The sequence below is a fragment of the Catharus ustulatus genome, chromosome 5 (assembly GCF_009819885.2).
Source record: "Catharus ustulatus isolate bCatUst1 chromosome 5, bCatUst1.pri.v2, whole genome shotgun sequence".
NCBI lineage: Eukaryota > Metazoa > Chordata > Aves > Passeriformes > Turdidae > Catharus > Catharus ustulatus.
Genome location: NC_046225.1, coordinates 52,796,765 through 52,809,041, shown reverse-complemented (window position 1 = coordinate 52,809,041; position 12,277 = coordinate 52,796,765). Strand labels below are relative to the sequence as shown.

General features: G+C 44.7%; 1 protein-coding gene across 7 annotated transcripts in view; it reads left to right on the top strand.

The window, feature by feature from the left end:
- The first annotated feature begins 2,498 nt into the window (after window positions 1-2,498).
- KLF3 (Kruppel like factor 3) overlaps window positions 2,499-12,277 on the top strand; it is a 28,175-nt gene continuing 18,396 nt past the window's right edge. For 2 of the 7 annotated variants that reach the window (XM_033060282.2, XM_033060285.2), the window contains exons 1-2: window positions 2,499-2,597; window positions 6,698-6,736. The gene's annotated coding sequence lies outside the window, so the exon portion shown is untranslated. Of the gene's footprint in view, window positions 2,598-3,050; window positions 3,341-6,697; window positions 6,737-8,924; window positions 9,052-9,454; window positions 9,477-12,277 lie in introns of those variants that run through there. The other 5 variants (XM_033060284.2, XM_033060286.2, XM_033060287.2 and 2 more) reach the window with 4 other exon arrangements.

Genomic DNA, 12,277 nt, shown 5'->3' with positions numbered 1-12,277 from the left:
GCTGACATTTGTACAATCTTGACAGTGAAAAAGCATCATTCTCAATTCTCCCTCTCCTCTGCCACTTTACAAGACAGTAAAATTACACCAGATTCAACAGGTTCATCTCAGGCCAGAGCTAGATAATAGCAAGAAAAGCCAGTGACTTCACCTGGAGCAGCATGCTGGCTACTACTACTAAGTATTTTGGCATTTCTCATGATTTGACATCAAAACAGCTCTGCCTCTGACCTAAGGGTTTCAGTTAGCTGTTTAACCTCTGCTAGCTCCCAGAGTAAAAGAATGCACACTGGGACATACCTACTGAATCTTGATCTAGTTCACACAAGAAAACTACAGCAGCTCCTCTTCACAGCCCTAATGAAATCTTTTGTGCCCATGTGTGCAGCACTCTGTTTATTTTATAGGCTTATAATAAAAAAATGACACTTTATGAGCTACATGATAGTACTTCAACAATACCTTGTTGTGACATGATATGGTGTAATTACTTAGCAGGAGATACTACAATTTATTGTTATGTCACTGAGTCATACCCTTCAGGGCTTCAGATTGGTGTCTTAATTTACTTTTTAAAAGCCATACAGAATAAGAAGCTAAGTGAAGAGATTTATTAAAACATCCTAGGAATAAAGACATAGTCTGAACATGTGTGGACAGCTGCGTGTTTGAAAATACTTTCCCCATCCTTTCCCTTATTTGCTTTGTTTTTATGGCATTATTGACTGGGTCAATAAGAATCAAAGTGAACAGAAATTTTAACCCAAACATACAAAGAAACAGGTATGTTACACTAGGGTCCTATTAAGAGAGTTATATACAGACTGGTCCTGCAGAGCCTTGCACTGACTTATGCAGGAAACAAAGCATGTTTCCTATAAAAAATAAAAAAAAGTATGTTTCCATAAATAAATGAAGACCTGCCAGGTGACCTGTCCATCCACAAGAATTATCATTGGCTTTTCATATGTCCATGCAATTAGCACTGGACAGGGCCTCGCCAAGCGCAGCATTTGCCTCTTCCTTGGTCTCATGGTTAGGTACCATACATCAGTAAGGAGAGAACATGATTTCATATGGCACACTACAACCACTGTAAGCACACTACAGTGAATAAGTGGCAGCACTTTTCCTTAACCAGTGGAATTGATACAGTCAGCCAAGATAATTTTCTTTTTAAAGTATTGCTCCCAGTGAAGTCCCTCGGCCTGTCTGTGGCTGTAAGTGCCTCCCATTTTACAGAGGGCGCGTGCAGTGCACTCTGCTGAAAACTGTCTCGGGCAGCAAGCGCAGTCCTGGGGCAGAGCCAGCGCCCCGCCGTATCCTGTGCCCCTCATCCCCGTGCCGGGAGCGGCCCCGCAGGCGCGGCCCCCCCAGGCAGCGCCTCTCCCCGCTGCGGCACCTCCCGCAGCGAGCGCAGCCCGGAGCAGGGGCGGACTGGGTCACGCACACACACCTGCCCGGGCCGCTGCCAGGCGCGGGGCTGGGCACGCAGGGCCGGCACGGGTGGCGGAGCGAGGCGATCGCCGCCTCTGGCGACGGGGTCGAGTCGAGGAAAGCTGGCTGCGCCTCTCCCCGCCAGCCTCTTTCCCTCCGGCGGGAGCGCACCCGAGGCACGACGGGCTGAGCGCTGCCATAAAAACCACCCCGGCACGGGCCTCAGCAGCCGGCGGTCCCGGCGGGCGAGCGGCCAAGCCGGGGCGGAGCCGGGCCGACACCTCTGCCCCACGCCCGCCGCGGTCCGGCCCTCGCCCCGCCCGGCCCCGCCACCTCCCCCGGCGCGACGGGGCGCGGCGCGGGCAGCCCGCGGCGGCAGGGCCGGGAGCCGCCGCCCGGCTCCGCGCCCTTTCCCAGCCCCCGCCGGCGAAGCCAGCTCGGCGGCAGCGGCCCAGCGTGAGCACCTCCCTTCCTTCCCCCCGGGCGCTGGGTGTTGCTGTTGTTTTGCTGCCGCCGCAGGTCGGCCGGGGTGGACGCGGAGGGAGGGGAGCAGGGAGGGGTGCGCCGTGCCGCAGGGCCAGTGCCAGGTGCACGCCTCTGCCTGACACACGGGCGGGGAGGAGGAGCTGGACGGGCAGGTTTGCCGGTGGGGCGGCCCCGCACCCCTCCCCTCTCCTCCCCGGGCTGCTGGGGATAATTAGTGTCTGTGCGAGGCTGTCTGCCCCCGGGAGGCAGGGTGGGCGCGCCGTCAGTGCGTGCCCGGCTGTTTGTGAGCGGTGACTCGCCCCGGCCCCTCGGCGGAGCCTCCACCCCGCGGGCGGGGACCCGCCCGGCCGCGCTCCCTGCCGTGACCCTCCCACCGCCACTCACCCCGCCGGCCCGGGGAGCCTGGCAGGGCGAGCGGCGCCGGCGTCATGTGACAGCGCGGCCCGGTGCCAGGAGCCCGGGGGGAAGGCGAGCGGGCGGAGGGCGGGAGCGGGCAGCTCCTCCTCGCACACAGACCCGGAGACACCGCCGAGCCGCCTCAGCCGCGGGGACGCGGGACACGCCGGCCGCGCGCCTCGGTCCTACCGGAGCGCCCCCAGCCCCGCCACCCACCGCGACCCCCGGCGCTGCGGGAGCCGACGGAGTCGCGGCGCACTCCGCACCGCCTGCCGAGCGTAAGTGTGAGGGCGGGGGTAATGCGGGGGCCGGGCTGTGCCGGCTGCGGGATGAAGGTGCCGGAGGAGGAAAGTTTCCAGGCGCTCCGAGCAGCGCGGAGCCCGAGGCGGCAAGGTGATGCCGCAGGAGCCGCAGCCACGACGGGGGTGGCGGGAGCTGGGTCTCCATCAGGCCGCAGTTGCGGGAAGCGGGGAGCAGAGCTCGCCGCGGGGGCTGTCTCCGCGGAGCCTGGGAAACTCGCGGTGCGGCCGGCGGGAGCCGGGGCAGAGGCCGCCGCTGTCCGGCGCGCCCGGCGGGCGGGCAGCGCACCTGTGTGGCCGGCGGGGGCCGCTCGGGGGGCGCCTTCCCCGGCGGCCTCCCCGCCTGTGCGGGGCGGGAGGGCCCGCGGGCCGCCCGCCCCTCGGGGCCGCTCTCCCGCCCAGCGCGGCCGCGGCTCCCGGCCCGGCGGGACCGGCGCGTCTTGGGGTAGAGGCTGAAGCGCCATCGGATCCCGGGCGGGATGCGGCGCCCGACCAAACCAAGCTCGAAAGCATAGCGGGCTCGCTCGGTTCCGCGGACGGCGGGATTGATGCCAGGGCAGGAGTTCGCGTCCGGGCCGTGTCCCACCCGTAGCGCGGAGCGGATCGAGCGCTATGTCCCCCATTTAACTCTTGGGGAAGTCTAGGATGAAATCGGCTCCCAAAAGCCTGCCCCTCGTATTGTCACGTCACCTTAGCACCGCTTGGCCGCCATGCAGCCGAAGGTAAAACGTGGGACAGCAGCGACGTGTGGAGTTAGAAATAACCTTTGCTTTGCTAGATGCCTTGTGTTGGATTTTTCTTTTTTCTTTTAAAAATTTGTGTTTCTGGCTTTTTTGGGGGGGTTTTTTTGTTGGTTTTTTTTTGGGGGGGGGGGGTTGGGGTTTTTTTGTTTTAAACGAAATGGGAATAGGAGTTACTTGCCTTGGACTGCTGTCAGGTGAGTGCCTGGCACAGCTAGGGGAGCCCTGGTAAAGGAAAACTCAGCAACACGAGCCTGTGCTGGGAGATCACAGAACCTTGCGAGAAAGACCTAGTTCAGAATAGCTTAAGTGGTCATTCAGGAGTTACATTAAAAAAATACATTAAAGTTGTTTTGTGCACTTCCCTTTTGATTCAGGTATTGTACCTCTGTGTGTTTTATTGACTTCCTCACCTTTGAAAATTCGGGAAGTGGCACTGTTTGTGGAAATGGACTCTGATGGTTTAATTATTGGGAAAAGCTGAATTTGTGCGGCTGATAGGAGAGATCTGGAGACTCGAGGACTTAAACTAATATTAATAAATATACATTACTTGTATTAAAAAGAAATAATTACATGGCTGCTGACTAGTGACTTTTCCATCAAATACTTTTAAGATACTGGCATGATAATCACATGAGCAGCTGGTACATGTGTGAGAGGAATTACATCTGGATTTGATAATCCCACCTGACCCAGAAGGCACTTATTTCGTATCAGCTTGCACCTTGTATTTTTAAGAAGATATTGTATCAAAACATCAAAAATATAAAAAAACCCTAGTATCAAAATAAAAAAACCCTAACTGACTTGAGTAGCCTTTTTTTCACAGGCAGGCAAATATTTCTGTTATTTTTTTTTCCCCTGTGCTATTATATCTATGGTAGAGATCACAAGCGAGACTGGGGATGAGGGGTAAGGGCAAGGGGTGGGGGCAGGAAAGAATGCTAAATGGTCTCTCCCTTCCTTGAGAATCCAAGCAAAATTTCTTCCAAGTTGCAGAGCTGTAAGAGAACCCTTAAGTACCTGTGAACATTTGACCTAATCAACACCTGTTTAGCCAAAAGCAAAAGCCTTCAGAGAAAAAAAGATGTGAGATGTTCAAGACTCAGTGATAATAGAGATGTTATACAATCACCAAATTACCTATATTTGCAGTTACTCATAGAAGTAAGGAACTGATACTATTGGTGTAAAACTTACACCCACGCCTTGCTGTGGGTAGCTAGATTTTAACTGTACTAACTAGATTTTACCCCATGTTCATTATTAAACTCCAACCTTGGAACCCCCCAGCATACTGTGGTACTTATCCATGTAATTTGCTCTAACAGTTTCACATTTGATAATATTAGATGTCCCACCCGTGCTATTTAAATAACTGATGCAAGGTATCTATGAGAAGAGAGAGTATTTGAAACCACAGCTTTGAAGGAAAACAAGTGTTGAAGTTACTCTACTGCACGAAATCTAGACAAATTGTGCTATTCCTCTGCTTCAGCTTACTTCATTTATTCAACTTTATATGTGGGTGCTTCAAAAATAAAAGTAGTAAATTCATGGGAAATCAGGTTCTGAAATGAAGTCTGAGTGCATATGAAAACAGGGATGTGGAAGGCTAAGCATGTGATGGCTTAGAAAAATATTCTTGGGTGCACTGGGTGACGTTGGTTCTCAGCTATGGAGCAGTATTGAGCATGAGTGAGCCCCTGTCCAGGAGCTGCCCCAAGCTTTAAAAATCTTTCCTGCAATGGTCTCATCCCCCAGCTCTATCTACGAAGAAGGTGCTTACTGCCGGGCTGGGCACTGCCTCTTTGATGTCATGAAGCCGGAGGTCTGTTTAGCTACCGGCACTCTGCAAATACAGTAATAAACCAACTGGTCTAAGGGAGGGTTTCAGCGAATCCTCCTGATCTGTGGTGTCTTAAAATCTCCTGCTCCCTCACGTTAAGGGAGCCTGTTTGTAAATAGGGCAGGTCCCCTGCATAAGGACAGTGTTTTCATTCACACCCAATGAACAAACACCTCCACCCACTGTTGTTGTTTTAAAAGACTCCAGCTGCTCATGAATATAGGGTCAGGGAGAGCCGCCTAAATGTTTCTCTGTGCTTTCTCCCCAGCGCAGCCAGCAGAGCTGTTTCCTGTTCTTTGTTTCAAGGCTGGGGTTTGCGTCACACATTCCAAGTGGCATATGTGGTGCTCTTTCCTGTTTCAGGCTGTTTTCTGGCAGTTCGGTAGCCTCGTCCAGGCCCCTTGTCACTGCCCCTCAACTCCCAATCCCCACCCGATGAGTTATCATGTCTCTACACACTCAGGATTGCTTAAGATGCCTGTGTTATGTCATAACGAGGTTTCCAAGTTAACCTTTAACGTGCGCCTTCGACTCCAATGTAGTTATGGGGGTGAACTCAAGTTTTTAGCTGTTTGCTGAAAACTTGAACTCAAGTGTCCAGAAAGTTGTGAGCCAGTTTTCTGCTCTCACTTGCTCATCAGCTGATCTGGAATAGCTCCATTAAAGTCACAGAGTTGCACTGATGTATAAAGAGTATAAGTGAGAAGAAAGTTCACATGTGTAGGCTCACAGTTGTGAGAGAGTTTTGTCTTCAGTCGTTATTCAACCTGAATGGCCCACTATAAACACTTTGTATTTCTGAATTTCAAAAGAAGTAGGTATTTTATCCTTGTGCAGGCTAGAAGATTCATTGTATTTCAGATGTAATACAGAAAATGAGGCATTGCTGGCTAACTTTTCTTTAGCATTAATAAGTACGGCTGTCCCATGTTTTGCATTTTTGAAGGCTTAAAAGTAGTTGTTTTACTTCTGTTTTTATATTTATCTTTCCCTCTTACCCTGCTGCGGGCAGACATAATGAAAAATGGAGAGGAAATTGAGAAAAACGTAAATCTTTCTGTTGCTTTGAATCTGACTGAAGAAGAGCTAAAGGATCCAGGCCAAAGCTCATTGAAATTGAGAAAAAAACTTGCATTAATTTCAGCGTGCCCTGGATGAAAATGCAAGATGGAGTACTTATTCTTCTCTGTTTCTTATGGGCTGGAATATGTATGGTTTCTACACACAAATACTTCCACCCTTTCATTTTACTCTTTTTTTTTGCCCCCTGCCCCCCCCCAGTTGTTTTTAAAGTAGACTTTTAGTTCCTGCTCTTGCTCTTCTGGATACTACGAGTTAGTTGTTTGAGATCACTGAAAGTATCTTTAGGAAATATCTGAAGTACACACTTTAAACTTCTTTAAGAGCTTAATTGTATGTGAAAAAAAATTACTGGATTATATGATTATATGCACATACTTACAGCAAACTCTTTTTTGTCTGTTCAGAAATCCAGATAAAAAGAAGTGTTTGGCTACACTGTTTTGGTAAGTTGTTTGTTGATTATTTTAATGTGTTGCTCTCAGTGGTTTTTATTTTGTTGTTTTCTTCTCTTGGTTTTAGAACACCATAGATGAGTTTACCCATTAGAACACAGTTATGTATTTTAATGTATTATCTTGTACTGTTAATTTGCCCAAGATTTCAAACAGTTAATCTTTTTTTTCAATGGCAGAAGAAAAGAGTTTAATTTAACTGTGTTTAATATTGGAAACTGCTGTATAATAAATGCAGTAAATTTTGTGGTTCACACCTTTTTGTAGCCAGAAGTTCTATAAAATAGGGAACTGAGGTTAAAATTATAATAATTTTTGTAAACCAACTTTTAAATATTAATTAACACCGCTAACAGGAGGTCTTTTATAGTTCTTTTATGCTGTCAGCATTCAATCTTTGTGTTTTCATTCCAAGGCTAGTTGCTTCCAATCCAGAATATGAAGTTTGGCAGAGCTGGTTTTAGGAGAGATTTAACTCTTCCCTGTGAAGCATTCACTTGATGTCGAAGCTTCCTTTGAGGGTTTTGTAGCTGTAGGTGATATTTCCCAGGGGAAGGAAGTGTAAGTGTAGCTCAGCCAATTGGAAAGACAAAGCTCCAACAGGTTTTAAATAGTAAACTTACTCGGAAGGGAAACAACCTCCAACCAAATGCATGGTCTGCCTAGCATGCAGTCAGTGTGTGTTACCAACCAACTAACCTGATCCATGAAGACACGACAGAGTTTCCACTTTTAAAGAGTCTAAGCTGCTTTGATCACTGTCACATTTGTACCCACTGCACTGTCCACCTCTTTTCTGTCATTGTTTTTGTTTAGTTTTTTTTTAAATTTCCATAGGATCATAGAAGTTCATCAACATTTGCCCTGTATTCAGATTCTTGTTCCATTTAGGCTGTTATTCATAAATGTATACTTCCTTTCTCTAGCATTAGATTTTCTTTCTTCTTTCTCATGCTATAAAGATGTTGAATCTCTTTTTCACATTTCCTGAAATAGCAGAACCCTTCACGTAAGAGAACAGTATTTTCTGTCATTTTTCCCTCACAATTAGAAGGTTTAATATTTCTCCTTTTAAATTCTCTTAAAAATTAACCTCTAAAGAAAAACACAACAAGAAAAGCAAAGTTCAGTTTGGAAGGGAAAGATTATCATACCATTCCACATACTTCATTTGTTTTCAAAAGTCTGATCTTTTATCCTTACTAGACTGTTTCTCCTTCTAAGAAGTAGCTTGAGACAGGAAACCAGACAGCAGTCTGCCCTGATAAGGGAGAATATTGTCTAATGGAGGTGCCTCAAGAGCTTTTCTTTCTCCTCTTAGATTCAGTAAGTATAGAACTGATGGTTGAACAGGGTTTACGTGGGCACAATTTTCCTTGGTAAAGAAGATACTTTCTTAACAAGTGCTTCAAGAACATATTTTTCCCAAGATTTTTACATTCAAGAAACTCGTTTCCAGACATGTGGCTTCAAAGAGCCTGCAAAAGTATTATCAGAAATTTAATTGTAATACTGATTAGTCTGCCACATGTCAAAGCAGTTCTAGGTCAAACAAGGTGACATCAATAAAGTCGTGATGCACAAGCTGTGCAAAACCACAAGTTTTCAGCCCACTTGCAGTCCTGAAAGGAAGAAAAGATTTTCAAGTCTTTGCTAAGAAACAAATATAGTTTGAAATACTAAATACTAGAATTCTGTAGAAATGCACTTTTTTCTTAATGCCTATCAATAAAACTTCAAGGAGAAAATTTTTGCCTAGGTACCATTTTTTTTTGCAAATTATTCTAACTTTTCCAACAATTATTATTGTTACCCAGTGGAAATACAGCAAATAAACACAGAAAGCTACTGATCAGTAAAACATTTTCTTGGTGTGCTGTTTCTTCTTGATTGCCCTTCTGCTCTGGTCCTCATGGTCTGGCTGCTTTGGTCTCTTCCCACAGCACCATGTCTGGACCTTTGTTGCTTTGGCTGAGTATGACTGCTGTGCTGAGTTGGAGAGCTTCTTTGCCTGCTGCTATTTTGGGGTCAAGTGCAGTTAAGCACTTGCTTACTTCCCATTAAAGTTAATGGAACTTTAGAAACACTTTTTTGCTGACTCAGGTCTTGATGAGCAACTGGTACAGTAAAGTGCAAACACATTACGAGCTCTGGAAAACAGCTTTTGTACCTTCCACAGGGAATGTTTGTCTCAGGAACTGGTTCCTCTCTGCCAAACTCTTTGGAGGTTCCACTGAAGACACCTTCTCACCTGAGTTCAGAAAACCTCCCTTCGCATTTGGATTTCATCAGTGGAGAATCTTCTGGTACTATTGCTTCTCCCTTGTATCAGAGGAAGTTTGACTTGAGGTTCACAGAAGTCATAGGTTCAGAGCAACAGGTCTGACTCCCAAAGTGCTTGGACTGAAGAGCTTTTGCAACGTGACAGTATTTGCTGCTGGATTCAAAAAGTGCTGCAAGAGCTGCAGTTGCTTGCTGAGGGCACTCATGCAGTGCTAATTTAGCAGATACCATTGCATTATTCTGTAATTATACTGACAATAACAATCCTACCTTGAAGCTTCTAGACAAAGACTTGCTGTACATGGGGCAGCATTCCCTTGCTTCCCCCAGGCATAAAGGCTGAGAAAAGAAACCCTGTATGTGTTCTCAGGCAGAGTGAAGAGGGGCAGAATGTATGGTCACCACCCCCCTGTCTGTGACAAAAGTCAGTCACTGGCTGCTGTTCCAGGTATTTAATGACAGTACAGGCTTTATATTATAATAAACCTTTGTTGTTGGATGTGCACAGTCAAAACTGGCCCTCCACCCCACCCTTTCCTTTCATAACAGGTCTGCAGGGTTGGTGGACCTTGAAGGTAGATGTGCAGGGCTGCTGGGAGTAGCTGCGCTGCGGTTGCCCTTTTCCAGCTGCTCTGCAGTGCAGATGTGTAGTCTGAGTGCATTTTTTAACCACTTTGCACATTTCATTCAGGGTAAATAATCCATACAAGCCCTTATTGTCAAAATACATGTTTAAGTACTTTTAAGCTTTCATTTAATCTTAATTAAGTCTCTGAAACAATAAACCATACACCTGTCAGGAAGTTAATATTGAGAAGTGTTCAATCCTGACAAGGTGATGAACTCTTAATAATAATGAACTTCCCTTCTGGAGTGGATACCTTGCTGTATGCTGGATCAGAAGGGCAGAGTTTGTGTTGTTTCTGGCTTGCTGTCTTCACTGGACTTCAGATAGGAGAATACAGAGGGACTTTGCCTGGACTTCACCTTGCACCTGTCCTTATTTGCATACAAAACCCAGTTGCTTCATTCGTCTCTCTGAAGTATAGGGTGTGAGGAAAATCTTATCAAAAGCTGTGTCCTGTTTGGACAAGTTGGACTGACTTGGCAGAGATCCACAGGGTGGAGTGAATGGGAGGAGGCAAGAAAGTAAAACTGGGTGGCTTGTTAGCAGAAAAAAAGAGGGAGAGCAAAAAAAAAAAAGAGGGTGGAATGTTTGCTTACCGGATTGCAGTTAATTATTTAGTTTCAGATTACATTCATTTTCAATTCTTTTACCTCACATGAGAAAACCCTTTAATGCAAAGCAGTTCACCTAATAAAGTCAAAGACAAAAGTTCTTATTTTTTAATACATTTAAAATGAATATATTTTTCTCACCTCACCATTTTTTTCCAGAGCACCTCAGGAATGAGAGATGGTATTTTGATCTTCCAGAAATTATTTGTATATAATAAAAAATTCGTAGGCTTTCAAACAAGTACATTCTGAAATCACTCTGTAAAGTAGAACCCAACTGTTTCTTTATTCCTCTGTAATAGAAACAGATAAGACTGTTTGCCTTCACTATTGCCCCCTTCTCAAATGTTTAGGAGAGAAAGACTGAGAAGTTTTGAGTTAATAGGCATGATTTTACAAATATACTGGGAAAAATTACCTAGTAGAAGTACCATGCTTTATTTGTGTATGAGTGTGTATGCATGTATTTGCTCATGAGTGTAGTCCAAGCTATCAATTTGGAGCATTATTTTTAAATACAAAGAGGAGTCTTTTGTGAGTTTACTTACAGCCTTAGAAAAACATAATTTTGAACTAAATTTTAAATGCCAGATCCAAAGCTGATTTATATTGACTCTGTAGCAGTCCTACGGGACCAAGTGTTACATATTAATATTCTGTTCTAGAAAATTGGTTTCCAGTCACTACCAAATGAGGAAAAGAAACTTGCTTAAGAGTAACATGATAAAGAGTAACATCCTATACTGTGATGCAGTCTAGTAAACTTACATAGAAATAAAGTTTTGCTCTGCTGTTCTTAGATGACTGCACTTGTGCAAGATCGAGAATTACTTTTCACTTTTGTTCAGAGTAGTACGCTTCCTGTTGTCTGTGTCAGTTTAATTCCTGCACAGTGATTTAGAGCTATCTCAGGAAACGCAGAAATGTGTAGCATGACACGTGAAATGTGTATCAAGTGTCTTTTCACACACTTTCTTGGAGTAAAAGGTAAAAAGGAGTAATTCTTAAACTGAAGAAAATATGGTTTTAGAATTACAAAAATTACAGAAAGGATGAGCATCATTGCATTTACTTAGAACAAACTTTCTTTCTCTTTCTTTCTTTCTTTCTTTCTTTCTTTCTTTCTTTCTTTCTTTCTTTCTTTCTTTCTTTCTTTCTTTCTTTCTTTCTTTCTTCTCATTTCTTCCTTCACTAAAGTACAAATTGGTATGTTACTTTATCTTTGTACATGCAAGCTAAAAATCAAAAGTTTCTGGAAACCTGAAAGGAATTAGTTCCAAATTCGTATATAGGAGTTCCAAGTGGCTACATTTTACTGTAAATTTTTTTCATGTGTAAAAGTACAACTTTTCTGTTTTCATAATGCAGATGAATGTGTGAGAATATGAATGATGCATAGGTACATGGATATATTTCTGGAAAGTCAGTATTCTCAAACGTTCTAGCTATGTGACGTGTTGAAACCTGAAAAAGATAATTAGATAACAGTTATCTAAATGATAACCATTCAAAGAAAACAGTAGAATTAATAACCTTCTCACAAACATACTTAAGGTATTTACAGAAGTATCACAACTTTTAGCAAATAGTGCCATGCTACATGACTGCTCCCAAACTAAAACTGCATACTAAGTTTAAACTGGAAATTACATTAAGCTGCATTATTTGTTTCACTTCAGTTTTGCGATTTGTTTTGGTCAGGCCTTCCACTTTTATAAGGTGAATTATGAAGATACTATAATTTACTCTGCTACCTGTTTGTTTCCATTATTCAAAGTGCACACTGTTGTAATATATTTCCAGAAGCCGTTAAACTTTACCTGAATAACTAATGGTAGACTTGTAACAACTCATGCCACCATCTTTCTCTGGAAGGTCTTAACAAATTTTGTTAAACAAATATTAACTGCAAAATTGTTCATTAGTGTAAGCTTATTAGAATAGTTTTAATTTGAGCGAGTACATCTTTAAATGTTCATTAACATTTCTGGGAGAATTTCCCAGCCACAG